Source organism: Scleropages formosus, chromosome 19, assembly GCF_900964775.1.
Source record: "Scleropages formosus chromosome 19, fSclFor1.1, whole genome shotgun sequence".
Classification (NCBI taxonomy): Eukaryota; Metazoa; Chordata; class Actinopteri; order Osteoglossiformes; family Osteoglossidae; genus Scleropages; species Scleropages formosus.
Genome location: NC_041824.1, coordinates 14,172,682 through 14,199,990, shown reverse-complemented (window position 1 = coordinate 14,199,990; position 27,309 = coordinate 14,172,682). Strand labels below are relative to the sequence as shown.

At 40.5% G+C, this 27,309-nt stretch overlaps 1 protein-coding gene across 5 annotated transcripts in view; it reads left to right on the top strand.

The window, feature by feature from the left end:
• The first annotated feature begins 1,674 nt into the window (after window positions 1–1,674).
• The window catches only part of plxnb1a (plexin b1a), a 70,657-nt gene continuing 45,022 nt past the window's right edge, over window positions 1,675–27,309 (top strand). For 3 of the 5 annotated variants that reach the window (XM_018760515.2, XM_018760511.2, XM_018760512.2), the window contains exons 1-2: window positions 1,675–1,910; window positions 24,786–24,900. The gene's annotated coding sequence lies outside the window, so the exon portion shown is untranslated. The remainder of the gene's footprint in view (window positions 1,911–24,785; window positions 24,901–27,309) is intronic. The other 2 variants (XM_018760513.2, XM_018760514.2) reach the window with 1 other exon arrangement.

Here is a 27,309-nt window from a genome sequence, read left to right as displayed (position 1 = left end):
AGGAAGAAAGAAAAGGAGTGGACACTGGACATGTCCAACATACTGTCAGCTTCTCTGGGCTGCCGCCACCGTTGTGACTTCTGCTGAGAGAGCGATGACCTGCACCACAGTTGTGACTTGAATCCTCTCACTTCATAACCATGATTTTGCAGGCTTTCTCAAATCACAGCTATTTTATCTTACTTCTGAACATAGGGTTGTTATGTAATACATATGAATACATGTAAAATTCAAACTGTAACTGCCAGCTGTCTGCAGGGGCGGCTGGTAATGTAGTGGTTAAAGCCCTTCTCCCTCTCACTCAGAACTGCTGAATGACTCCCTAAATTTAAGAAGGGTCTTAAAACTCACCTCTTTCAGACTCACTTCTCCAATGACTCTTAAGTGCATGTTAAACATGTAAATGTTTATGTTCGATAATTTTGTGATTATAACTGTTGAATACTGAATAAACCTTTATGCAGCTACTTGTGTAATATACATTGGTTCATATGATGGAATGTAACAAATTAACTGTTGTCGTAGAATCACGCATCTGCATCTAAGTTTGTTTCTGTTGATATAATAAACTTGTATTTTTCTGTGAGATGTACATTGCTTTGGAGGAAAATGTCTTCTAAATAAATAAATGTACATGTAAAGCTGCTCTGTTTTCAGAACCAGAGATCGTGGGTTTGAATCCCACCTCCACCTGTAGTATCCAGTAAAAATTCCCTGCTGAATAAATGGTTAATTAACCTTTATTTAGCAGATACCCTTCTCCACTATCCTCCAGTTAGTGGACACTTTTGTCCAAGGTGGCGTACATGTGATGTACCTATTTACAGGAGAGTATTCTTACTATACTCAATTCAATTCAATTCAATTTATTTTTATATAGCGCTCTTCTCATGCAGTGACACAGAGCGTTTGAACACAGGCATAAGGCAAAGAAACAAACATATCAGACAAAGAAACAAACAAGACAGTTGACTACAGACTAGCATAATACATTATCACTGCTTTTATAAAGCTATATCAGCTCACAGGAGGTGGGATTTTAACTGGAAACCCCATCTCCTGAAATTAGATTATAAAATGATAGTACTACTAGCTGAGACAAACTACTGCCTACTTGCATCTCACTCTTGTGTAAAATTTAGGTTATCTTAATGATAGTATTAATGACCTTAATGAAAAAAATTCAAGTATATCATTTATAGGTATTTGTAATTAGAAACACCCACCCCTCCCATATGAAACCGCTATCCCATACGGGGTCACGGGAGCCTAACCCAGCAACACACAGGGCATAAGGCTGAAGGGGACACACCCAGGACGGGACGCCAGTCCATCGCAAGGCACCCCAACTTGGGGCCCAAGCGACTCACACCCCTAACCCACCAGGGAGCAGGACCTGGCTGGTCCAACCCACTGCGCCACCTCCCCCCCCTCAAACAGATATATATATTTTCATCATAGGGGGTGCGGTGGCGCAGTGGCGTTTTACTCATTCACTCACGACACGAAAAGCGTAGCGACGGAACACCGGAGAGAAACTGCGCACCTTTAAGAGAGAGAGAGAGAGAGAGAGAGAGAGAGAGAGAGAGAGAGAGAGAGAGAGAGCGCGCGCGTGCGCGCGCGACAGGCGGCGGCGCCCAAACCCTTTCACGAAGGGAGGCGGGGCTACAGGCTCGCGCACCCGAGAGGGAGGCGAAGGGACGCGCTCAGTCTCCCTCAGTCAGCGGGTGCGCGCGCGCGCGGTCGACAGAGACAACAACGGGATGCTCGGCGGTCTCCGTCCTGCTACAAAGTACCAAAAGAGACTTTTGGGAGCCACTCTGGACTGTACTTCAGGACTGTTTCCCTGAAGGCTGCTGAACTTGAAGGATATCTTTCTCTTCGTGTTGTAACACGGAGGACTGCGGCAGGTAAGAACATCATAAAAATAAAACTGGACGCGTTGTGACACGTCGTGAACAAAAAAGACTGCATTACTGAACTCTGTCTTCTAAAAACAGCTTGTGAGTGTAAATTGCCAGTGTAAATAATAACGCAGAGACGTGCGTGTTACTCGTCAATTCAGACTGGACTAGTTGGAGTTTTTTTGTTTTTTTTTTTTTTTTTTTTTTTTTAGATGAAGAATAAAAACTTAAAAAAAGAGTTCGACCCCCGTGCTAATGTTTAGCTGAAACTTAAGCTCGTTTTTGCACTTTCTGTGCGTTTGTGACCGAAAACGCTGAACTTTTCGACAGAGCGCCTCACTCAGCGGTCAGCCTGCACGACCGACGTGCACGTCAGACAGTGCATTCAGTAATAATAAATGGCTGTAATTTTAAAATTTAAAAACATTTGAGGGTGGCGCTAGAATGATACAATTTGTTGGCATAAGTGAAGAAAAACAAACAAATTAATAAATAAACCAACAATGTTCCAGGTCCAGTGGTTTGTGGTAAATCTAAAGAACGGCTCTAATCTCCGTCTCCCTGCTGTATATTCACTTGTCGTCCGATAGGTGTCGCTGCTCTGACACCTTTTTTCATACCGTGTTTAGAACGCACAGACTGTTATTGCAAAGGAATAAAAGTTGTCCGTTTATCCGTTTGTGTATCAGTCTCTCAGTGAACATTATTTTGAGATAATTTAAGATGTATTATTAATCCTTATTTGGCCGACAGTGTTCTCAAAGCCGGGCTCTTGCAAAGTTCATTAACTTCGTAGCCAATCCCATTTACTCAGCAGGGTGTTCCTACTGTATCAGTTAGGGCAAGTAACCTTGACCTAGGTTTTACATGGGGGGGGGGGGGGGGGAGTAGACTTTCCCTCTACAGATAAAGTCAGTCTAACAAAATTAAATAAATACACTGTAGCAACATACTCACTTTTTCCACAGCAACATAAAATGCTTTGTATACTGAACCACTTACGTTTATTTAGCAGTTTATACAGCAGGCAGTTTTACTGTATCACTTCAAGGTAAGTAGCTTGCTTGGGGGTGCTACCACCAAGATACTGTTTTCAAATCCAAGAGTTTTATTTAATAAAAATGTTCTTTTCTGTGGTGGTGCAGTGGGTTGGACTGGGTCCTGCTCTCCGGTGGGTCTGGGGTTCAAGTCCCGCTTAGGGTGCCTCGCAACGGACCGGCATCCCGTCCTGGGTGTGTCCCCTCCCCCTCCGGCCTTACGCCCTATGTTGCCGGGTAGGCTCCGGTTCCCCGTGACCCCGTATGGGACAAGCGGTTCAGAAGATGTGTGTGTTCTTTTCTGATTAGTTTGTGTATGCATATGGGACTGGCACGGTGGCACAGCGAGTAGCGCTGCTGTCTCACAGCGTCTGGGTGGTGCGAGAGGACGTTGGATTGATCCCCGCTCAGTCTGTATGGAGTTTACATGTTCTTCCTGTGTCTTTGTGGGTCTCCTCCCACAGTCCAAAGACATGCTGTTCAGGTTCACCATAGTGTGTGAGTGAGTGAGCGAGTGAGAGAGAGAGCATGTTCCACTAATGTATGGATGAGTGACCCATTGTAAGTGGTGGATAAAGTGTGCAGGCTTATACACTACTGTATAAACTCTATGCTGAACACTACATAGAGTTTTTGGAAGTTGCTTTGGAGAAAAGTGTCTGCTAAATAATAAAAGTATGTATGTGAGTGTGTCTGCAAATCTTTTGTAAAAGACTAAGTGTTATGCATGTGTTGCAGTCTGTTGCCTTGTAGTAACTTGAGCAATCATCAGCATCTGCTGTATAGGAATGATTGATGCATTGACTTATAGAGGGGTATAATGTTCTCATTAATCACATGATGGGCAAACTGTGATCTTACAGAGTGGCGATGAGCTCTCTGAGTGTGTGGGGTGTCACATTCCCCACTCCACATACATACTCCCATATTTTAGGGTCAGATTAGCTTTGAACTTTGAGACACCCACTGGTGCCATATAAGGGGAAAGGTGTCAGAATCAGCTGTCATTAAAGCTAAGCTAAGCTAAGACCCCCATAATAGTTTTTTGGCCTTTCAGGAAATCACAGCCAGAACAATGTTTGCACCATTTTGTGTGTGAAGAGGCCATTTATACAGATTATGCCATGTTAGCAGAGTATGTTTGAAAACACTTTTCCACATTTAAAATGTTCCTGTTTGTAATATAGTTGGAGTGCAACATGTATCTCTTGAATCCAGTAAAGGCTAATAAAACTGATGAAAAAGATGTAATGATATGGAAAACATGAGGACTGCTTTGTAAACAATGGTTTTATTTAAAAAAAAAAATATATATATATATATATATATATATATATACACACACACACACTTTTAAGCAATTTGGTCATAGCTTGTGTACAGTAAAATGTCATTGTTTTCACAGAAAAATGGGGCATGGATTTTTCAACTCTTTTTGAAGGCACTCTTATCCAGCTCAGTGTTTGTTGCCAGAACTGCAAGTGGTTACACTGACTCCCAGTATCGCCTTTCTCGTCCATAGCTGTGTCAGTGTTTCAGTCTTGTGTTCTCACAAAAGGAGTTTTCTCTGATTCTGATTGTCTCCTGCAAACATTTCTGTGTCATATATAGTCAGTGTCCTGCTCCTTTTCTTTAAGCCCAGCTTGTATTAATTTTGGCCATATGACCTATACCAGCCATGCAGAAAATCACCGAAACAAAGCAAAGGCTCGTACTTCTCTTCTTGGTATTTTACTTTGAATATGATAGTGGAGCCTTTATTATTGCAAGGAACCATAAAACAGAGCTCTCTTGGTGGTTGTTCAAGCCCAGCTAGTTCACAACAGGGGTCCGTGGCCCCAGCGCCAAAGGCTGTACCAGTCACACAAGGTCCTGAGGAGGGCACAGCCTTAAGTCCTTCTTCATGCTCATCTGAAGATCTCTTTAATATCTTGGCATTCCTGAAAGGGCAGCCATCTGTCCTCCACCACATTCTTCCATCATTATAATGAGCAGCTTATGCATGTTGTCTGCGCCTTTCCACAAAGCTGCAAGACTGGCAGTGGGACAGATGTCTGTAGAGAAAAGAAATGTACAAAATGAATACTAATAAAACAGTTTTATGAATAGTTTTGCTAATTTCTTTTTTTTTTTTTTTGTGGCTAAGATAGGACACGAGCTATGGTTCACACTAATGCAGTGTGTATTTGCCAAGATTTGGTTTGTCTGCTGATTTAATGAAAACTCACAGGTCAACACAGGTCACTTTGTTCTGCTCTCTGCCATACAGTCAGGCAATACTTTTGCCTTCCATATGCCAACTTTTTGTATATTCTCTGCTTACATCCATCTGCCATCCAGTCAGCATTGATTAGATTAATGTGTCTGCAGGTTTTGCAGTGAATGTTGTTGTGAATGTTGGCTTGGAACTTTGACACTTTTGCTTTGTTATTTGAGGACTTTAAAATATTTTGTTGTTTCTCATAGTATTATTGAGCTTTATTTTAGGAAAATTGTGCTTTTTGGTTTGGCTTTTCTGTGTATTTATACTGTGGAATACACCACTAGTGATACAGATCCTGACAGATGTTAGGACCACACACAACAACCTGGGGCTGGTTGAGGAACAGATGCCTCAGTATGGCTATGGAGCAGGCTATTCAGACAACAAGAGTAGACTTGCAAACCCCATGCTGACTAAAGCTGACGACCACCTGCCATGATGGATGAGACGTACCTTTGTAAAGGACATGAAGTTAACACTCGGCTACAGTGTTATTATTAGCTGTAAATTGATTTAAAGGTATTTTTATTATCTAGAATGCCCAGATGGAGTGGGCAGCCACTGGTATTTGGATCCCCAAAGATTTTTTTTCTCCCTTGACTTTCAGTTGGGTGTTTTTTGTTCCTTTCCTCCGTGGCCCGTAGGCATACTTATAGCTTTAATAACTGCATAAATACTGTATATTGTCAACTGTTTTGTTTCATTGTCTTATGCTGTTGTTCAACGCTCTGTCACTGTGTGAGAAGATTGCTCCATTAAAATAAACTGAACTGAACATGCTCAAAAGGGTTGTACAATTTTATTTGCATTTTTATTGTTTTATTTGGTGACAGTCTCGAAAGTGACTTACAGTGTTCAGCTATTTCCGATGATTTACCCACTTATGCTGCAGGATGACAGTTTTTACTGTATCAGTTCAGGTTCCTTGATCAAAGATACTGCAGCAGGTGTTATTCAAATCTGGATCCTGGAGTGCAAGGGGGCGTTCACACTGCCTTCAAAATGATAAGTTATTAAGGTGGTAAGGAATGAGCCAAAGGCTCATTTACATCAGGCACATGCATTTATTTAAGATTCCTGCTGGTGAGGAAGAGCTTCCACCGTTCCTCCTTTCTAGGATGTGTAATCATCTGTTGGGATGGAGAAGGAGAGTTTGCAGGGCTCTCCAGCAGGGTCCGCTTCTCATCCTGTTATCAGGGGACAGGCTGTGGGTGGGTCCTGCTGTTGCTGCAGCATCTGCTGCACCACCAGGAGGTTTATCCAGGTTCAGCTTTATACCCTCCTTTTCTTAGCCTTAATCCAATTGCCTCACTGTAGCGAGCCGGCTTCCCATCCGTCTCCCTGCAGCCTCTGACCGGAATGGCGGCAAGAAAGCAAATTACAATGAAATGTGTTTATACTCTGGTGGGGTGATCTGTTAGATGCAGATGCCCAGGAGCAAAATGGAAAAAGAAGCTGTTGCTGGACTATTGGATTTTGAAGTCCCAAACCAAGGTTAATAAAAGTTTCATTGTTGTTTTTTGTGCAGCAGCAGTATGAGACATGAGCTTCTTTGTGTCCGTCTTAAACGTGGAAGGCTCTAGAGATAGGCCTTGAAATCTCAGACTCTGTCATTGTTCTGAACCAACGCAAGTGTCTAGTTATGTACAATGCATAGTTTATGTGATTAAAATTGTTGTCATAAGTACAAAAAAATGTTTGTATAGTGTTTGGATTTTATGGGTTAATGTATTATCTGTTGCTTTTTAGTAAGGTGATTTATTATATTTTAGGGCTACTTTGTACCTTGAATTTTTTGTGAATTTCAAGTTTTTTTTTTCTTCTTCATATACATACCTCGGTATACTTAACAAGATTGTATACCTTTGTAATTTCCCTTATCTGACTTTTAAAAATCTTGAGAATCTAATTTTACTTTAGAAAAATATGATCTTTGAATGTAATGGTAATCTGCTCCGTGTCACTAGTCATTTATTTCAAAGTTGTTTCTTGTTTTTTGTGATGTTGTGAAAGACTTAGTCAGTGTCTCAGGCTTGCCAGGAAACTGGTTGGTGAGTGGATGCCTTTAGAAAACCTTGGGCAACACATTCCAAATTTCTTCCTTGAATGGGCAAGTTCACATGCTTTAAGAACAAAGAACAACGGTAGATGGAAAAAGTATATCCATGGCAACTACAATCACACAGAATTCAGTACATGGTAACATGATATTTGCTTACTTGTTGATGCCACTATATCTTTGAAATCTTATCAGTTTTATTTTGTTTCATTAGTTAAGCTTTGGGGGGGCGCGGTGGCGCAGTGGGTTGGACCACGGTCCTGCTCTCTGGTGGGTCTGGGGTTCGAGTCCCGCTTGGGGTGCCTTGCAATGGACTGGCGTCCCATCCTGGGTGTGTCCCCTCCTCCTTTGGCCTTACGCCCTGTGTTGCCGGGTAGGCTCCGGTTCCCCGTGACCCCGTATGGGACAAGCGGTTCTGAAAATGTGTGTGTGTGTGTGTGTGTAGTTAAGCTTTGAGCATTTGGGACACAACCTCATTGCTACCTCTATACAATGGTATTCCATCCCCTTTGACTGTGTGTACAAGGAGCTCAGCCTATTTGATAAGCTCTATGAATATATAAACTATCCGGGCACTTCTCCCTTTCCAAAGTGTATTTGGACTATCCACAGCCAGCAGGTGGAGAGGCGATTTTAATGGCAGCTAGCACTGTGGAATCTGCCAAACCACAAATGTATGTTTACTGGTGACAGAGGTCCATCTTCTTGATGGGTGTTGTACAGTTTATTACGCTAATAAACAGATAGACAGATTGCCATATCTCTGACTTGATTTAGCTGTGTAATAGGTAAAATTCACAGAATAATTATTGCCGCTGAACAAAGAGGATATAGTGACCTGCACTGCTAAATGCATGTGTGGTGTGATGTAACTGAGCTGATCATTAATAACAAGTCAAACAGAGGAAGCCTTGGACTCTCAAAGAAGCTTTGCATTGCGGTCAGGCTGTATTGCCCAGAAGCTCAGTACCACAATACAGGCTCCTGTCTCATTCAAAAGCTTAGTGATTCATGCACTTTTCTCCAATTTGGACAGATTTCATAGGCCTGACAGATTTTAACATAAACTTGAGAAGACTTGTAAATGCATTATGTAATTTGGGAATATTCAGTGAAAGCACAAAGTTAGAGATATTTTAGCTAGAAATGGAATGCAGGAAAAATGATTAATATTCATTGACTGCCAAATATCCAAATTATTTTTAAAATCTAATTTACCCTCCTTTGTAGTGCAGGTTTTACTCACTGCGGTGGTTGGAGTGAAAACTTCTGTCTTAACAGCCCAAAGTGAAAAAGAATGCTATGGATTATTTTCCAGCTGTGACATTAGAATCCCCAGTAATGCTGATATAGCAACGAATTCTTAGAAATTAGACTAAATGTAGCCTGATGTTCATTTATTGTAGCATTTCAGTGTTGGGGAAAGTGACCCCTGATGCTAATGTTTAAATTATTAAATAACTGTCTTTTTCAATATGCAGTATTTCTTTTGTACCTAGGCATGACCCTGATGCATTTCTTTTAGACAATCAGGTTTGGATAAAGAGATGACGCACTCAATTTAGTTTAAGAATCAAGTTGGGAGCTTGCATGCTCAGAAACCCCTGGTGTATGTATGTGAAAAATAAAGATTTGGCAAAGATATAGAGCAAAATGGGGGAGCCCACCTGAGCTTATGGAAATATTTATAGTCCTTCTAATGTGAATTTTATGAGATGCCTTTATCAGCATGATGTGCAAATTCTGTTTATTTGGAGACAACTGGACATATTTCTCATAACCTGTGTGTATACATTTAACGATAGTGCAAATTTTGAGAAAATCCCCTCGAACTTTTGAAAGTAATTTTCAACCGTAATCTTCTCTTATACTAGGGGCAGCAGATAGTATTTTTGATGGAGCCATTGCCTTGGAACTGAAGGGGCAGGGTTTTAATCTTCTGCTGTAGTACCATTAAGAAAATTACTTACCCTAAATTGATGCAGTAAAAAATTACCCAGTCATATCAATGGGTAAATAATTTTATGAGGTTTAGAGTAGAAGCCTAATCTTGCTTTGGAGAAAAGAGTCAGTTAAATAAATAACACTATTTAGGGAGAATTACTTTTTAAATCTGCCTGTTCACATTGGTTCAATACTGATAAATCAGTCACCTTTCCATGTGGACAGAACAGCAGTCTTTATTTCAAAGTCATTCTTTTTATTGGAACTAAACTCAACTAAATGTCAACTTACTGCTCATATGCAATATTCCTTAATAAAAACACAGTAGCTATTGATCATTGGAAGAACTGACAGATTTTTGCCATTTTTAGCCAATACTTAGTGTGTTGTAATGAATAATTCTCTAGTTCAATTTGTGGATTTTGCTGCCTGGACGTTTGCCTCATGTCTCTTGCAGGTTTCCCATCAGGCTGCTCAGAGCAGTATTGAAGCAGGGCCTTTGGAAGCGTGAGGCTCACCCACAGCTCCGAACCTCTGCGGTACCATTGTCAGTTGGATCTTGCCTGGTTTTTTTTTGTCTTGGTTGGATTTTGTTTGCTGCCCTTTTACCCCATGTGTGACAACCCAAAGACCTTTAGTAGGCTCAAAGTGGATTGCAGAAGCATACTAAAAAGCTTCCTCTTAGCTAATGTGATCATTGTGGGAGCCACTTCTAATTAATGGTTCACACTCAGAACTGGGCTCCTTGGGGACTGAGGGCCCTCCGTTTTCTGCTTTGTGTCATTTAAGAGGAGGAAGAGACAAGAGGAGTGTGTCAAGCTGGCGTCACAAGGAGTGGGGGTGCTAAGCAAGCAGGAAAGATGGTGGGAGTCTTTTCCCATCACCCAACCAAGTAGCAGCTGTTACTTCTCTGGACTTTACATTTATTTATTTAGCAGGCACTTTTCTCCAAAGCGACTTCCAGTGAACTCAATGTAGTGTTATCAACCTACACGCCTTACTTACCAAGGTGACTTACACTGTTCACCACCTCCAGTCTCCTCTCCCTCCTCATGCTCCTGCGCAAAACGTTCAAATGGTTCAAGATGCCTACCTGTCAAAGTGCCTCCTCTTTCCAGACACACTGAAAAGGAACGCTCATTCTCTTTTGCTCCAGGCTGCTGAATGACATTCCATGTAACATCAGGTCTGCTCCCAGATCCTGACTTTGTGGCTCCTCTTGAACACCAACCTCTTCACATACTTCAAGCATGTCTAAAGTAACAATTCAGGTTTTGCTGTGGTCCACCTGTTCAGCTTCTGCTGCATTAGAGGTCATGGGCAACCCATATAACCCCCCCAAAATCCACATTACAGGAAAATCCCATTAGTAGTGACCCATTGTAAGTAGTGTATCTAGATAGCCATGTAGAAAGCTGTACATAAAGACCAGAGCCTTGAACTGGATCCCTAAGCAAAGGAAGCTCAAGAGAGACCTGAGAAGAGAACTTCTAGTTTAGCAAGCAACAGGAAGCACCAAATGGTGCAGTATTCTAGATAAGTTGAAGAAGACTGATGGCAGATACAGGACACCCTGCATGTTCTATGGGCTGATTTTATCTGCCTTTAACATGGAGAAAGACAGGGTTCAAGATTAGGCCGAAATGTTTCTCACATGCTGTGTGAGACATTTTGCTTGTTTCCACCACCTGTTACACTGAGGGTTGTTGAGAAATATTGTGATTTGTACGCTGTATTTTCACCACATAGCATCTTTCAGCCATGACTAGTGCTGTTTGTTGACTGTTGGAAGATGCATTCCCACATGCCTGTCATACCTGGTTTCCAACAACTGTTGTCTACATTCTTTCTTCATAGCCAGCAATCTTTTTATTGTGATTTAAATCCAATTTGTCAGTAGGTGCTTGTTTAATATCCCCCACACGACTGTTCATTTTGCTCCGTCAGGGGTTAGAGCGGCTCAGGCCTAGGTAATTGACTCATGCACTAATAGTCATTGATACATGTCACTGCATTTCCCTGATGCCTCTTGCCACAAAGCTTTGCCAGCAGTTGCACTTCTGTGCATTTAGGTTTTCTTAGGGAAGCTACAGCCATTGTGTATGCCTTTACCACCTGCACACCCATTGCCTTTAATATAGTGGAGATCAACAGTGGCTGTGTCTGTCTTAGGCTGGGGTTCAAGGGGCTGGAAGGTTAAGGGTTGACATTCCCTTCTGTTTCAGATGGCATAAAAATTGCTCCTTTGACCTTGTTTGTCTTCTTGGAAGCACGTAAAAGTTGAGCTTTCCCCACGAATGCAGACACAAAAAAGAGCCCACCTGCATCCTTCTGAGTGTCGAGTTGTACAAAAAACATTACATGTCTGGAGTTGTTTGATCACGTGCATACCTTTAGGTCATGACTGTTGATGGCATGGCATCACTGTTGCCTTTGAAACTAAACTGGGAATTGATTTATATTCTTCAGCCACGCCATTAGTATAGGTGAAGGCAACACACCTTTTACAACTGTCAGTGTGCTCATCTCATTTCATTGTCATTTTCTTCCTGCTGAAGGTTAGGCTCTTTATCCTTACCTCTGTGATAGCACTCAATAACAGGGGTGCTGCGAGGTGGAAAAAGATTGCTACTGCTTTGCCAGCTGGTGGGAAAGCCTCTGATAAGGGGCCAAAGGAGACCATGTGCTGGCCAATATTTGGCTGAAGCTAAGCAATGCCAGCTATGTGAAATGTGCTATTCAACATTTCTCCCTTTAGATCATCAACAGAGCTCCTGCTTAGTAGAACAGCAGATGTTGGTGAGATGAATCAATAGTGCCGTGCCTTGGTCTTAAACCATGTGGAGGAAAATCTTCTGTGATATGTGCTGAGAGTGTCAGACCTTGTATGCGTCAGCAGTATATTGATAAAGTTGGTACCTTTTTTTGGGTAAAGAAATAGTTTTATTTAGAAGTGTATACAAGTTTTTTTTGGCAGTTTTTTCCGCTGTATTTTATTGCTGAGTACAATGTTACATGCAGACATTCCTTACATGACAGGGCACACAGAACAGCTGCTGGTGTCACTTGATGGGCTACTGCACCCTGATCACTTTTTCTCAAGTACATTTATTCATTTTGCAAATACTTTTCTCCAAAGCAACTGCTGTTGAACACTGTGTAGCAGTGTCAGCCAACACCTTAACTCAAGGTGACTTACAATGCTAGATAGACTACTTAAAAGGGGTCTCTTGTCAATATACTAGTGAAACACACTTTCTCTGTCACTCACACACTATTGGTTATCTAAGAGTCACCAATTTACCTGAACAGCATGTCTTTGGACTGTGGGAGCAAACCCACACAGACATGGGGAGAACATGCAAACTCCACACAGACTGAGCAGAGATCAAACCCATGTTCTCGCACACCACCCACGTGCTGTGAGAGAGCAATACAACTTACTGTGCCATCCAAGGTACCAAGTGCCTGAAATACCAGTAAATTTTCATTTCTCTCACTCCTTTCATGACAGTATATATCGTCTTCTTTTAAAAAAAAAAAAAAATAAAAAATAAATCAGCTTTTCTGTCTCATATGATTGGCTCTCTGGAGTGAAATGAGGCCCCGTCCACTGTGCATCTTGCCTCGTATGCTGTGTTTTTGGTATAAGACATGAGCATGCAGTGGAAGAACAGTTACTGATTATAAATGAATTAACTATTCACTCATATCTGTGTTATTTGTTTTAGTATATTATGTTCTTTACTCATTTACTGTATCTTACACCATTGGTAAATACAACTTAGTATTAGTCTGAATACTTATAATTGTCCATTCATTTATACAATAAGATGATTTTTCTGCTGCATTTTTTTTTTTTAAACAGAGAAAATACCTTACTTATGGATACTGCAGTAGGAGCAGGTATTCAATCCTTGATCTTTAGTGCAAGGCTAGGGCTCTAACCACTCTGCTATCTGCTGTCTGTACAGAGTATGCAACAGAAACACAGCTGGCTCGGTCAAAGATGGTTAAATGTTAAAGCTGTAACACTGTAGAATCCCCTGTTAGTGTATTCTGTTTTTACTGTCTGTTGTAGAATCCCTTGTTGGTAACCACAGGATTAGATAAGTAAATGTCAGCAATGCATACTGAAAGAGATATACTTCTGAGGTCTTTTTCATGGCCTCTGGCATATGTTAGATATGTAGTGTGCTGTCAGTCACCAGGTGTATTGACAGTTTTTTTATTTGAAAAAATAAGATTGGCTTGTTCAAAAGTGATTGTGTGGGAAATCTGTGTATGTTGGAGCCCATGTAAGGTGTTAGAGTAATCCTTAGTTTTTTTTTTTTTTTTTTTGGGAGATTGATTACATGGCCAGAGACAAACCTCTCAAGGATCTAATCCCACACTGAGTTGGATCATGGGGATGAAGATCATCATGGGGGTTGAGTGAGGGTTACTTCAAATGTCTGGAGGAGAGCAAAGCACTCAGCCACCATGGTCTACTTGCTTTCTCATCCTTTTTTTTTTTTTATTTTTTTTTTTTTATTTTATTGGCTGCAAATGGCATGGCAGATTGTGGTAATCCCCTTGCTTTGAGAAATGGGATTAACATCTGACAGGGGAAACTCCTTGAAGCCAAAGCCTCGGCCCACACTCCGTTTAAAGGCGGAGCTCAAGTTCCTGCTTGTTCGTGGTTTCGCTGTTGCAGGGATAGTTGAAGAAGGAACCTGGTTGTAGTACCAGCTGAATCTGATGTGCCGTTTCTGCTTTTTCCTGTGGTCCAAATGAAGCAGAAGTCCCTGTTACATTTTCAGTTTATGAATTTGTATATACTGAAGGATGTCTGAGGAATTCGGTTTATACCTATCCAGGAGAAAAATCCTTTATAGAGAGAAGGCGTATGAGAATTTCTTTGTCCATTACCCATAACAGAGAGAGGGATTTATGAGGAAAAACATGAGCCAAAGATTTTTCTGATTAGTAATTTATTGAGAACTGTTTCCTGCTTCATCTGCCTGTGAACCTGTTGAATCACTAATATGGAGCTTTATTGGATAAGTGGTGGAAAAAAGCTGTATTTATTAAGGAATGCGGGGTGGGTGGTGACGCAGCGATCTTGGCCGGGTCCTGCTCTTTGGCGGGTGTGGGGTTCGAGTCCCGCTTGGGGTGCCTTGTAACGGACTGGCGTCCCGTCCTAGGTGTGTCCCCCTCCAGCCTTGCGCCCCGTGTTGCTGGGTTAGGCTCCAGTTTGCTGCGACCCTGCTTGGGACAGGTGGCTTCAGCCTGTGTGTGTGTGTGTTTTTACTCGGATCCATGCTTTAGATGTCATTGAGCTCATAACAGTGGACTAGAAACAGTGGTTTTCAAGCTGAGGATTGTCATTTATGTTTCATCTGGAGTGTTCAACATCCAGCTGAAGGCAGCATGACTTACAGGGTTGGAATGAAGCTGTGTGCCAAACAGTGGGACAGAGGGTATTATTTTAAAGTCTTTTATGGAATCCCTGCAGTGCGTGACCATGTTGAGAATGCCAAGCAGGAGATGTTTCAGATCTGGGACAAATCTACAGGTATGAGAGAGAGCCCTGTAAGACAACATGAGCCTCAACTGAAAGGGGTTTTGTGTTGAAAACTGGACACGAAATGGTCAACATGGTACAAAGGCCAGGTTTTCCACCCTGCTGACACTTGTGCTGTGTACAAGTGTGGTTTCCATGTAGGAAGGGGGCGGGGCGTTTCTGGCATTTAGGGGTTAACCTGGGCTATTTAAAGAAGCGGGCTGAAAACAAAACATACTTGTGTCCACACACATACTGTCAGGGGTGGGTTTGGCATCCCAAGATTTCTGCTCGTCTTGTCAGCAGTGTTGCGTTTTTAAAAATAGGAGCCTGTGAGTGGCATGCTACACTGTGTTGCACCATCCCTCAAGCTGTGAAACAGTCATGTGATTAATAACTGGTGATGAACTGGTCACCAGCCTTCACAAGTAGCTACAGCATCATTAAAGTATAAATTTCCATCCAAAGTACTATGTAGTCCATGAAAATCCCCCAAAATATTTGAGGAAGAAAATTGTTTTGTATAAAAGATTGCAGATTTATGTATGGAAAAGATCAATGAATACAATGACGTGTTTGTACTTCCCATTAGAAGTTGTGCGACATTACTAATTATGGTTAATTTGTTGTTAGCATATTCTTATGAAATGCTATTTAAAATATTTGACCCCTTTATACAGTTGGATGTATTGTAACTGAGAGAAAGTATAGCTGTAGATGGGAGAAAGACTCAATCCGAGTTATAAATCGATATCGATATCATTGACCATTATGCTACCTGCTACCCTGTATGTAATATGCATTTATAATTAACATCGGTAAACTATAAATGTTCAGGTAGCTGCAGTGCTCAAGAATGTGTTTCTGCTGATACTGCTAGCCTACATTATTAATGACCAGATTTTATGGAGGGCAGGGATGTTCCTATGGGTTGCTCAAAATGCCCGTTTATCAATTTTCTATATATATAAACAAGAAAATTAATATTGTGAATCTTTGATATCTTTGACATCCACCAGGCTATCAGGTTTAAACTGACTGGAACTTGCTACAAAATGATTAATTTGATATTCATGAATAAACCTGAGTAATATTCTTTTGTAGTCTTATGATTATTTTTATGTTATTTTTATTTAAAAGTTAAGAAAAACTGCTCTTCTTTTCATTCAGAAAAACTGTGCTGAAGCTGCCTTAACCTAAGATTAAAAAGCATATTTAAGGTAATGTTGGAATACATTCAGCTTTCATACAATGGGGTCCTGTAAAACAAAAAACACATTTGTGGCTTAGAGCCCATTTTTTTATACAACAAACTTATTATTCAGTACAGTGGCAGTTTTGGCATGTTGTTCTGTTATTTAGCTTCCACAATGGGCATTTTATTTACTGCCTACTGTGTGTTTCACTGCAAAGCACATGGGCACTATTGCTTTTTCCATTGCAAAATGTATGGTATACAGCTCTCATCACACACTGACAATCTGAACCAATCACAATCCTCAATTAATCTATCCATCCATTCATCTTCAGTAACTGTTTGTCCTGATCGGGGTTGCAGGAGTCTGGAGCCTGTCCCGGAATCACTGAATGCAGGGCTGAGGGGGGTATACCCTGGAGAGGAGATACCCAGCCCACACCCCTTTGGATACTATAGGCAATTTAGCATCACCAAACCACCTGAAATGCTTGTCTTTTGACTGTAGGAGGAAACCAGAGCACCCAGAGGAATCCCGCACAGATATGGGGAGAACATGGCAACTCAGCTAAATGGCTTGAGTTGGATTTGTACCTACACCCACCCGCCCAGGTGCTGTGAGGTCGCAGCGCTACATGATAATGTATGAGAATATAACATTTAAAAATATCCTAGAAATAATAATTGTGCTACAAATATTATAAAACATGTTGCTGTTAGGGTGTGGTGGTACGGCAGGTTCAGCCTTTGTCCGCTGTCTGGCGGGTCTGGGGTTTGAGCCCTCCTTGGGGTGCCTTGCAATACACTGTTGTCCCATCCTGGGTGTGTCCCTTGCACCTTATGTTGTCAGGTAAGCTCAGGACAAGCGGTGGTTGACGATGGATGTTGCTGTTATCAGTGTCATGCACAAAAACATCTTTTGTTTTGGTATCTTTTGTGTTTTTTTTTTTTTTTTTTTTTTTAACTCCAGGGACTGTTTCTTATATAAGTAATTGTAGTGTGCTGAATGGGATGATTTCACTGAAGAAATAAACCCCGTTATTGGAGTAATGGCGTACAGCATCGCAGGAACACGAAGTCACCAGTATTGTCTGTTGCCCCAGTTTGCTGTCCTGCACATGACTCCATGGGGGTGCTGACAGTATGGGCGGCGAATGAGCTCACCCAAACCTATTCTGGCTTGTTTTCTGAGGAGGGCATTCATAAGGGTTCTGTCTGAGGGTTCTATTCTCCTTTCTGCCTATATTGAGCCAGCTAGTAAGTTGCCTGTCACTGAACTGAGTTTTATTCATCGTTCTAAAACTTGCACAGAAAAGTGTCATAGGCTTTGGGAATGTTTCACCACTGTTCCTCTGTACCACTTACACGACAGTACAGTGACTTTATTCTCCTATACAAATTCCAATGCCATGTAATTCCTGCAGAGTTTGCACAGTTTCACAGCGATCCTTGCATCTCGGTGCTGAATATGGTATTGCAACTGTATGCAGATCGACCTGTGCAAATCCCATCTGTCCACCCATGAACCCAGTGCTACTTTCTGTTTTTTTTTTTCTTAACGTTAAGCCTTAACGTTCTTTTTAAAGCACTTCTTTGGACACAGTTAAGTCTGCCTTTGAATTACAAAGGGAAATGGAAATGAGTTACTTTATCCTGCCTTAACTCACTGCCCTCATCCCTGATTTATTTATTTTTTCAGAATCAGATCACTCCTTTTTTTACTGTCTAACTGATAGCTGTGCTGCTGTGACTGTAATTTGGCCCATTCGTCCATTCTGCATCACTTAATTCTGTATTTCCTGACAGTTTCCCGATATTGTGAGGTGTTAGGTAATTCAGTGGTATTTACTTATTTTTTTACCACTTAGGTTAAGGGTTAAGGGTTATACAATCATGCTCTTCATTTCAATTAGGCTTTTCATTCTGTCCCCAAATTCAACTGACTGATAAAATTAAGATCTGGAATAGAGACTAACCTTATTTGAGTTTGACAGGTGTGACTAATGCAATAATTGGACTTGTTTTCAGTCATCAGGCCTTTTGTAACTTTGGCTTGAGATTACCTGAAAAGCATGGGCCTTTTTCAGTTGTTCCACATCTCAGGATTTCTACACTATCTGCAATTTTCCATTCTTTCCCCTGTGTACTTCTGAACCCTTTGTTTCTATCTGACTGCTAACAACACATGATATAGAAATGAATGTGTTCCCTCTGTTTTGTGACTGCCTGTCTGCCCAGGGTTCTAATCCACCCATTGGCATACATCCAGTTCGGAGCTGTTTTTTTCATGACACACAAAAAAATATATCCTTAAGGAGTGAAGGTTGATTTTCAATTTTGTCCCTCATCCTTAAGCTGCACTAATCACTGGTCTCATCTTGATTTGATTTGGGGTTCTTTCTGCAGCAGTGGGACAGAGATTAACAAACCAATAGATTTACAAAGGAATTATTTAACATTCAGTTGCCTTTTTTCTTCATTTTCAAGCAAAATCTGTAAAAACAGGTTCTTTTCCAGCCAAGGGTTTATTTGAAGGTTTGAGCTTTCTCCTGGCTATCAGTTCAATGCACAAGGGGGAAGTGATTAATGTCATACATGAATCCATCAGCATTTTAATAGAACTCATTCAGCACTACTGTGCACCAATAAGCATTGGATGTTGTGGTTGGCCATGTGACATTTGTCTTTCAGAAGTAGTCTAATCACATGTTGGAAACTGGAACATGCCCAGAAACAGCACAGAAAAGAATGTGATTCATTTCTTGAGGGGCTTGTTAGGTTTGTTTTTCTTTCTTTTTTTTTTTTTTTTCCCTTTTTTCCCTTGGCTCAATTAAAATCTAGATAAATATATGTTGAGTGGTTCCTTGTAGACAGAATTTTCTGGACAATTTTAATGAGCTCTAAATGGGGGCTGTAGTGGCCCAGTGCTGACCTGATCCTCAGCTTTGGACAAATGAAAGATGCTTTCTGTAACCCTTGTCGGCCATGTCAGCGTCCCAGTTCAGAGCCTGAATGTGCTTAGTGTTAAATCAAATGGAAAGATATTGGAATGCCTTTTTACTGGACTTTCTAATTAAATGGAGGATCTTGGCCAGGGATGCCAGAGACGCTGTTTGTTCCAACTCTTGAGTTAGCTGAGAGGAAACCACTGAGAAGGCTCTGTAGCTTGCCAGCACAACTTAACCCTTGGGCTGCCAGCTAGCCATTCAACAGCATGGTCGCTGTTTGAATGCAAGTGGAATATAATGTGCTTCTGTAGTCTAACAGTGTAGATGTAGAAAAATGTGTGCATTGAGATCCAGTTTTTTTGTTCTGTGAACAGCTAACTTTTTGGGATGCGACGGTAGGGTTGTACAGCTGGGCTAACTACTAAAACTGGGTTTTATTGAACTCAAATGTTGACGGAGACGGATGCCGTGAAGAGGCTGCGGGTGGTCCTGAGACCCGCTGTAGTCCTCCCGCCACCAGTAGTTCTGCCAGTAACGGAACCTCCGAGGAGCTCATTGAGTTGTCTAAGATGACCAGAATGTTTCCTACACAACCACTCTTGTGGCCAAGAAAAGGACAGGGGTGAGAGGTCGGGGGTTGTCTTGCTGCCCTCCTGGTGTTTGTTGCCTACTGTGTCAGCCTAAGCGTGTGGCTAAAGCCCATGTCAGCTGCTTATGATCGAGTTTTAAAAGGGTGCCTTTTTCTGCATGAGTGAATGAGAAAAGGGGACATGGTCCAAAGAATATGGAAATGAAAAGTGAAATGAGTTATAACATTATTCCTCTGTTTTAGGGGCTTGGATTAGCAATTATACAGGGAAACTGTCCAAGCCAGAGAAACAACTCTTCAGGGTTTCAGGGTACCAAACAATGGACCTTTGCAGGTCATATTTTCTTGTAGTCTTTGTACACAGGCATTCATTTAGCCACCTCAGAGTTCACATGTAAACAATTAATGATGTAAACATTTTGTGACCGTTTGCCCTCGTGTTTGCAGTGTAGTGACAAGATTGCCAGTTATTTCCTGGATATTGTGTCAGGTTAGGAGGTCATTCAAGTTCATACAAGTTGTTTACCATAGGCTTAATGGGCAGCTGGACGGTGGGCATCAAAACGGAGAAACTGGTCTCAGAGTAGTGACTCTTGTGTGTTTGTAATACAGGTGGTCCACCTCTAACAATGCAGTTCCATTCTAACAACCCTGTCACAAGTTTGCTTTGCCATTAATAATAAAACAAAAAAATGCCCTTATACTGTATTACGTGAATCATTAGGTTATATTTTTGAGTCCCGTGTTCCTTGAGGGTGCCCCATATGAGTAGGGTAGTGCATTATCAGTAGTTCTGTTCCATTAATGGTTCTAAAATGGCAGCACTGCAGTGTTGTTCACTTGTGATACTGTATTTGTTTTTTTCATCAGCCTCGTATTTTACTTGACGTGAAATGCACAATTTCAGTTTAGACAATTATTGCTTTTTAATGATGTTCTTGTTTATATATTTTGTTTTACAGTTCTATTATCAGATGTTTCAAATTTTTTTTTTTTTATTCTGTTTGAGCATAGCTTTGACTAGCTGTGATTTGGGACTTCTTCATAAATCTCATTAATTTAAATAATGTTAACTTAGGTGATCAAATACTATTATAATAGGAAATGCACTAAACAAAAATTAAATGTAGTGACCTTCAGCTTGTGGTCTCATTGCGGTTATAGGCTTTCATCTTTTTGCTTTTACACCGGTGGAGAAGACCTAAAATTAATGTGTTCAGGCAACTTATTTGAAGTATTCCATCCAGTTTAACCTGGTGCAAAAGCCAGATGAAGCAGGTTCTGGTGGTTCCTGAAGCAGGACTTTGCGTGCATTTATCTGCAAATGTAACCTTTGCTCCTCATGGCTAAATGTTGTGCAGGCTCAATGGTGGGCTCTTGGTCGGCACAGTGGGCTGCGTTGTGAGATGTAGCTCACATGGGTGGATCTGGCTCTCACCCCTTTCCCGTTCTTTTCCCGTGCTCCCGTGAGGTGTGTGTGTGTGTGTGTGTGTGTGTGTGTGTGTGTGGAGGATTGGGTGAGCAGATCAGCTTGGATAGAATGCAGATATGGAAAGTGGTACACTGAGCAACTGAATGAAAGAGTGACATTGTATCAGTGTTCCCACAGTCCTTAACCTTTCTGAGGAATGAAACATTTGTTTTTTAAAAAAGTGATGTATAAATTGTAAAGTTTATTTATCGAAGTGAACTGTTAACTACTAAAGTGAAAGGCAGAAAAACCCATCTATCCACGTAGATGATTTATTACTCTATGCTGCCTTTAAAGACAGGCATAACTGAGCATAAGTGCACCATTGGGAACAAGGAAGGGAAATCTCCAGTGGCAAGCCATGTCAACTCAGTTGGATGTGGGGATTGAGGCAGTAAAACTTTAGAGAAGGGGTGACGATGGAGACATATGTCTTGGCAAAAGAGGCCACCAGATGTATTTACTCATTAAATAAAGTGGTCAGTGAAAACATGAAGATGAATCCATGCACTGTTTGCGCTCATTTGGTCCTTAACAATTTAGGGTAAACACCTTGATTGTAATGGTTGTACTGTTGTTTTTATTTTCCTTTTTTTTTTTTTGGTCTGTATTTGCTGGTTTTGTTCTTTGCTTGGTGTCAAATGTCATTCAGTTGTCCTGTTATACTTTACAGCTATTTTTGTGCTGTTTCCACTATTTTGTTAATTGCCTTTTCACGTTGTTACTCCATTGTTGTTCGTCATTTCTTATTTTACAACCTCAAGATTGTATATATATCAGCGTTTCCATACGGATACGCTGATGAAGGGTCCCTGCCGAAATGCTTCTGTCCCAAAAATAAGTATTTCAATAAGCTTCTGTGTGCTCTCCCAGCTTTGCTTTATATTTTATATTGTTATGCTCATTTTGTTTTTTTTTTCTCTTCTTTTTTTTTTTTTTCCACTGTGTTTTCCAAAGTCTGTTGACACAATGAAAATAAAAATTTTCAGTTTTAATCCATAGTGAGATGAGCAGTTTTACTTAAAGAAGGTTAGAGATGTGGATTCCTAGTGTCAGTGATTATGCAGATCCAGGGCATGTATTTGTTCTTGTGCACTGCAACTCTGTATATGTTAACACTTCGCTCACAATGCAAAGTTTGGCATAATGTGCTCAGCACCAGTTTGCCACATAAACCAAGGCTCTAATCATATTAGCATGAGGTATAGAGCAATGTGAGCTGCTTTTGTATTAAATGCACTGTAGCCTCTAGTAGCCCATCATTCCAGTGTTGAATCCTTGCACTGGCAGACAAAGTGCTGTGACGTTTCCTGTTATTTTTTTAAGCTAAAGATCTTTTAGCAGTGAAAGGCATATTCACAGTGTTATTTCTGTGATTACTGAATGAATTCCCATTTCCTGATACTATTATTATTGCCTGTAGAGCACATTACCATGCAAATATCTGATTACTGCATGCTGTCAGAGTTAGCTCTGTGAATCCCCTAAGACTTGAGAGAACACTGGAGGCTCAGAAGTGGAAACCATAGCGCCCTGCTATCTTTAGTGGTTGTGTAAACACTGTAACCAAAATTCTAATTAGCTTATTAGGGAAGCATAATACTGATACATATTTATGTAGGTTTTTTTAATTTTCCATGTTTATTTAAATTGCATCTCAATGGGGAAACTCGGGGCATTCCAGAAGATGGTAGCAAATGATGGTAGTTGTTTTTAGTTTTGATATTATTTTGTCTCCTCATTAGAGAAAAAGGGTGACTTTTGCTTTCCAGCAGTTACCTTAGTGTGGAAACAGAAGTGTGTCCAGTTGAGCCTTTTGCATGTGTTGGTGCCGATGCTTGTGTCAACCTCATGACAGTTGGTGTCTGTCATGCAAGCTTCATATTTTATCTGAAAAGTCATTGTTACATTTGTCTTATACTTTTCTCGAAAGCAACTAATGATGTTAAGGTACTTATGACTATACACCCTTTCATACAGCTGGGTCATTTAACTGATGCAATTTAGGGTAAGCACCTTGCTTAAGGGTACCACAGCTGGATGTGAAGCTCGAATGTGCAACCTTTGGGTCATAGGCAGCAGCTCTAACTACTATGCTACCAGCTGCCCCAGTGTTGTCCTTTTTACTATTGTGTCTGATTCCAATTTTGTTTCATTCATTTTGTTCGATAGCAGTTAAATTCTGTCAGTTGTATTTTCTTCCTGTCTCCAGGCTATTAGGTAATAAGGGCAAATGCCTCAGTGTGGTGGTGGATTACTGCCTCAGCTGGATAAGCAAACGAGGTAGCAGAAGGTTGGGACAGTCATGCAGAAGAAAGCAACCTGTGTGGTCATGGTGGCTTGGTTCAGTTGAACAGATAAATGAACCTTGTCACGCCAGTAAAAACATACTGCTTTTTATTTTCCCACCAGGGAACTTGAGCTGGAACTGAAAAGAAAAAGTTGTTCCCACAAAAGGTGAATGTCTAGCATTAAACCAAATCTGATGTTTGCAGAAAACCAGCTGTCCATGGTCAGAAAGCTCACACTATCAAACAAAACTTAACTGCAAGCATGTTGTTAAACTAGGGAAAGGGTTTCTCTGGTTGTGTGTGAAATTAAAATTGTTTGGATTACAAAAAACATTTATTACAAGAAGGGTTCTTGCCAAATACTGGGGACATTTAGCCTGCAAAATTATGCAATAATGTTAAAAATAAATGCCAGTTCCTGCAATGGCCAACAACTGATAAATGACACATGAAAATTTGAAGTAGGCCTTCCAGGAAGGTGCTCAGATTGCAATTATGGCATGTCTGAAGTATTTCCTTTGAGCAGGTTTTTAATATTGCTTATAGACCTTTAGCTTATAGTCAAAATTGGGGTAACACATGTTTATGTCTCCTGTACTATCTACAAACTTTTCAACTTTGCCCTTGGATCAGAGGGCTAATGGTGGGGAAGTTTTACTTGTTTAGGAGGTCTTGTTTGGGGCAGATCACACAGTCATTACACAAGAAATTACACATTGGCACACTCAGTCCTTCTGTAATCTTTTCTGTGGTCAGCCATGATGCACAAGCCTGGGCTCTAGACATGGAATATTCAGGAAGTGAAATACCTGGGATTCAAGGAGGTCACCAGAGCTGTTACGTGTACGTTGCAGTATGGAAAGAAAAATGCTAGTCATAGCACTCAGCAAAGTGTAAAGTCACTTTAACTCATAAAATTCCTGGCCAGCATTATATTTAGGCTGCAACTCTAGAGGTGTTCAGAGTTCTGAAGCTGTAAAGTGGCCTGTTTTATTTTATCAGTAACCAAAGTCATGTAAGGAAATTAGAAAAACATATCCAGTCCAATTGGCCTTTTTTTTTTTTTTTTTTTTTTGCTGATTTCGCTGGTAAATGTATAAAATAGCTAGTAGTTGTTGGTCTGTTAATTTGACATTTGTTGTATAATTATAGCCAGTATGTCCCATAATACCAAAGAAAGCTGAGTTTAGTTCACTCTAGTAAACCTTTTAAATGTAGGCTGCTTCATAATAAAAATACTGAATATTACTGGCTGACCATTCCTGGGTCTTTCCATCACTTCCACTTTAATTCCTTTCATTTGTTCCTCTTTGGTTGGAGGCTGTCTGGACATACTGCAGCATAGCAGCGTCTTCGAGTCATGCCCTTTGATAAACATATTACTGTGCCAGTTGTGAGGTCATTACAGAGTGTCATCAAGACTAGTGGGAACTTCCATCTCTCTGCTGCCAGCTTTCTCCACCACGATCGGAGTATTACCGAGTTATCTGTCACTTCTGAGTCATAACCTCTGGTTCTGATTTCTTCTTTGGCTTCTAGACTTTTGATTTTGTTGAGGTTGGCAGCCACAAGTGACTTTTCTCCCTCGGTGCTGGAAAAAAGTCTGGTCCTGGAAGGCCACAGCTGCGCATTCTGAAACATCGTAGTTCCCCAGGTGAGTGTGAAATCTGTTCTATTTCTCTTCCAGTGGTTATTGGTTAAAATACTGCAAGGTTCATAATAGAAGAAAGTGCCTTGTAAGGATTTGTTCTGTTCATTTCCAGAATTTGGTTCTTTGTTTTTGTCCCTCCTTCTCTTCTTTTCATGATGATCTTTATACCCAAATTATATTCTAATTTGTTTACCTCCCTCAGCTTTAATATGTTGTGTCTGTTGTGAGTTGCAGTTAAGGCAGTTAGTTGCTTTGGATGACTTCTGTTGGACTTTGTAATTGTTTGCTCCTGCTTACTTCCAGTAGCAGTTGTCATAGTGGTTGGGTGGACATTTAAAAGCATTGGTGAAGCTGTCATAGCTGCCATTATGTATGTAAACAGGAGCTTTTCAAAAGCTGATGTCTAGCACTTGCATTCAAAGCGATGAAGGCAGTTCCTTTGTTTTGCTTGATAATCTAATAAGCAAGTTTGGGTGTGGCAATCTGGCATTGGTTAAACTAAATTAATTTATTCTACATCAAAAGTGAAGCATACTGTAGGGAATGAACTGGAACTGAATTAACCTCTAATTGGAATTGATTTGTACAGGAACAGATTTGCATTTGTTAGTAAATCAGTATGAATCTTGGCTAAAAACCGAATCAACTTGAACATTTACCTGCGTGATGCATTGGTCATTTACTGTAGTTAAGACTGAAAGCTTGACAATTGTAATCCCTTTTCCACTATACAAAGGGGATAGTCTGTCCCTAAATTGCAAAGTGAGATTGTGGTTAGATTGGATATGCGGAAACATAACCATATGGATAAGCCCCTTGAGTATTAAACCACACAGAGCAGATGCTGTTCTGTTTGGCAGATGAAATAAATTAAAATATACATAAGGTAAGACTGAGCTGGAAGCTTCACAACAGTAATTAGATGTGCTGCTGGGAAACGTGTTCGCAGTGAACTGGCTTTCTGTAATTCACTTTGTATTTACTGTATTTACTTGTATTTATTGAACAGGATGATTCTGCAAATGTGGCCATTGCAGGAGTTGGCAACATGTCACTGCGCTTACCACAATATTTGTCGCTGGGTCTCTCCCTGAGCAATTCCTGACGTGCTCTACTTAGAATGTGATGTTACTGATTTTGTTAATGTTATGAAACTAGCTATATTATGGGTTATGGTAAACATTACTTTGGGTTACAATATTTTTAGATGATATACAGTATTTAAGTCCACACAGCTCATAATAGTCCTTATTTTTCTAATAAAATATAAATTTTATAGTGAAAAATAAATTAACTGCAAGAACCGTTCCATATTATTTCGATTGGTGCATTTCCTTTCTATTATACTTATCTGTGTTGGGTTTCTGTATGAGAAATAATCGCCCAATAATCAGTGGCGCTTTTAAAACCATTTTTGGTTGATGTGGTTTGTGGACTGAATCTTTAAGCCATCCTTAAAGACACAGCCTGTAACGCATATGCTGACACACACATTTCAAATCATTCTCAATAGTGACTTCCAGTTGTGGACCCTCTGGTATGCTGTAGCTAGGATAGTTTCCCAGCTGTTGCCCCATTTTGCAGCCACCACCCTCTTCCCTATACATAGATTCTCAGGCAGCATTGTCAATCTCACTAAAAAGGGGAAGTAATGACTGTGTGGTTGACACAGCAGACAATACTGGTGCCTCACAGCTCCTTGGCTTTGGAACAATAAGTACAAAACATTAAAAACATTTACTTCATCAATTCTATACACAACTATCTGACAAACTGACTGTACTTCCAGAATCACGTCTGCGTCTATGTCTCTCCATCTCTTAATGTTTTTTCCTGACAATGAAATCTACTTATTTTTGTGGACTTGAATGTCACTTTGGAGAAAAGGGTCTGCTGAATAAATAAAATGGATCTGTCTTTGAATCTGGCTCTGTGTATGTACAGTTTGCCTGTGTCTTCATGGGTTTTCTCCCAAAGACTTCCTCATTCTTTGAGGAAGTGCATCAGCTAGGTCCTAGCTGGAAAAGGTTTGCCTATGCATCTTACTGTTCTGCTTGAAAGTATATGTTCTGATGATCATTATTCTTGTAATGAATATAAATCTTAAACGTATAAAATTAATAAATTATGGTTTACACACCTGATTCTATTTATCTTCTTGATTTAACCAATGCAGTTTGAGGTTCACTTATTTTTCCACCTGCTTTATTTAAATGTTTATATTAAAGGCATGATTTCCTCTAAATCAACATGTGGAAGTTGTAATTATACATCTTTTATGTCAGATGAGACAGAATGGTTTTGGTTAAGTAACCATTTCGTGGTAAAACTAAGAGATACAAGTGTTCACATACTTTCAAGCAGCACTGTATATCATGGGAGACTTAATCTGGTTTGTATGACAGAAAAACA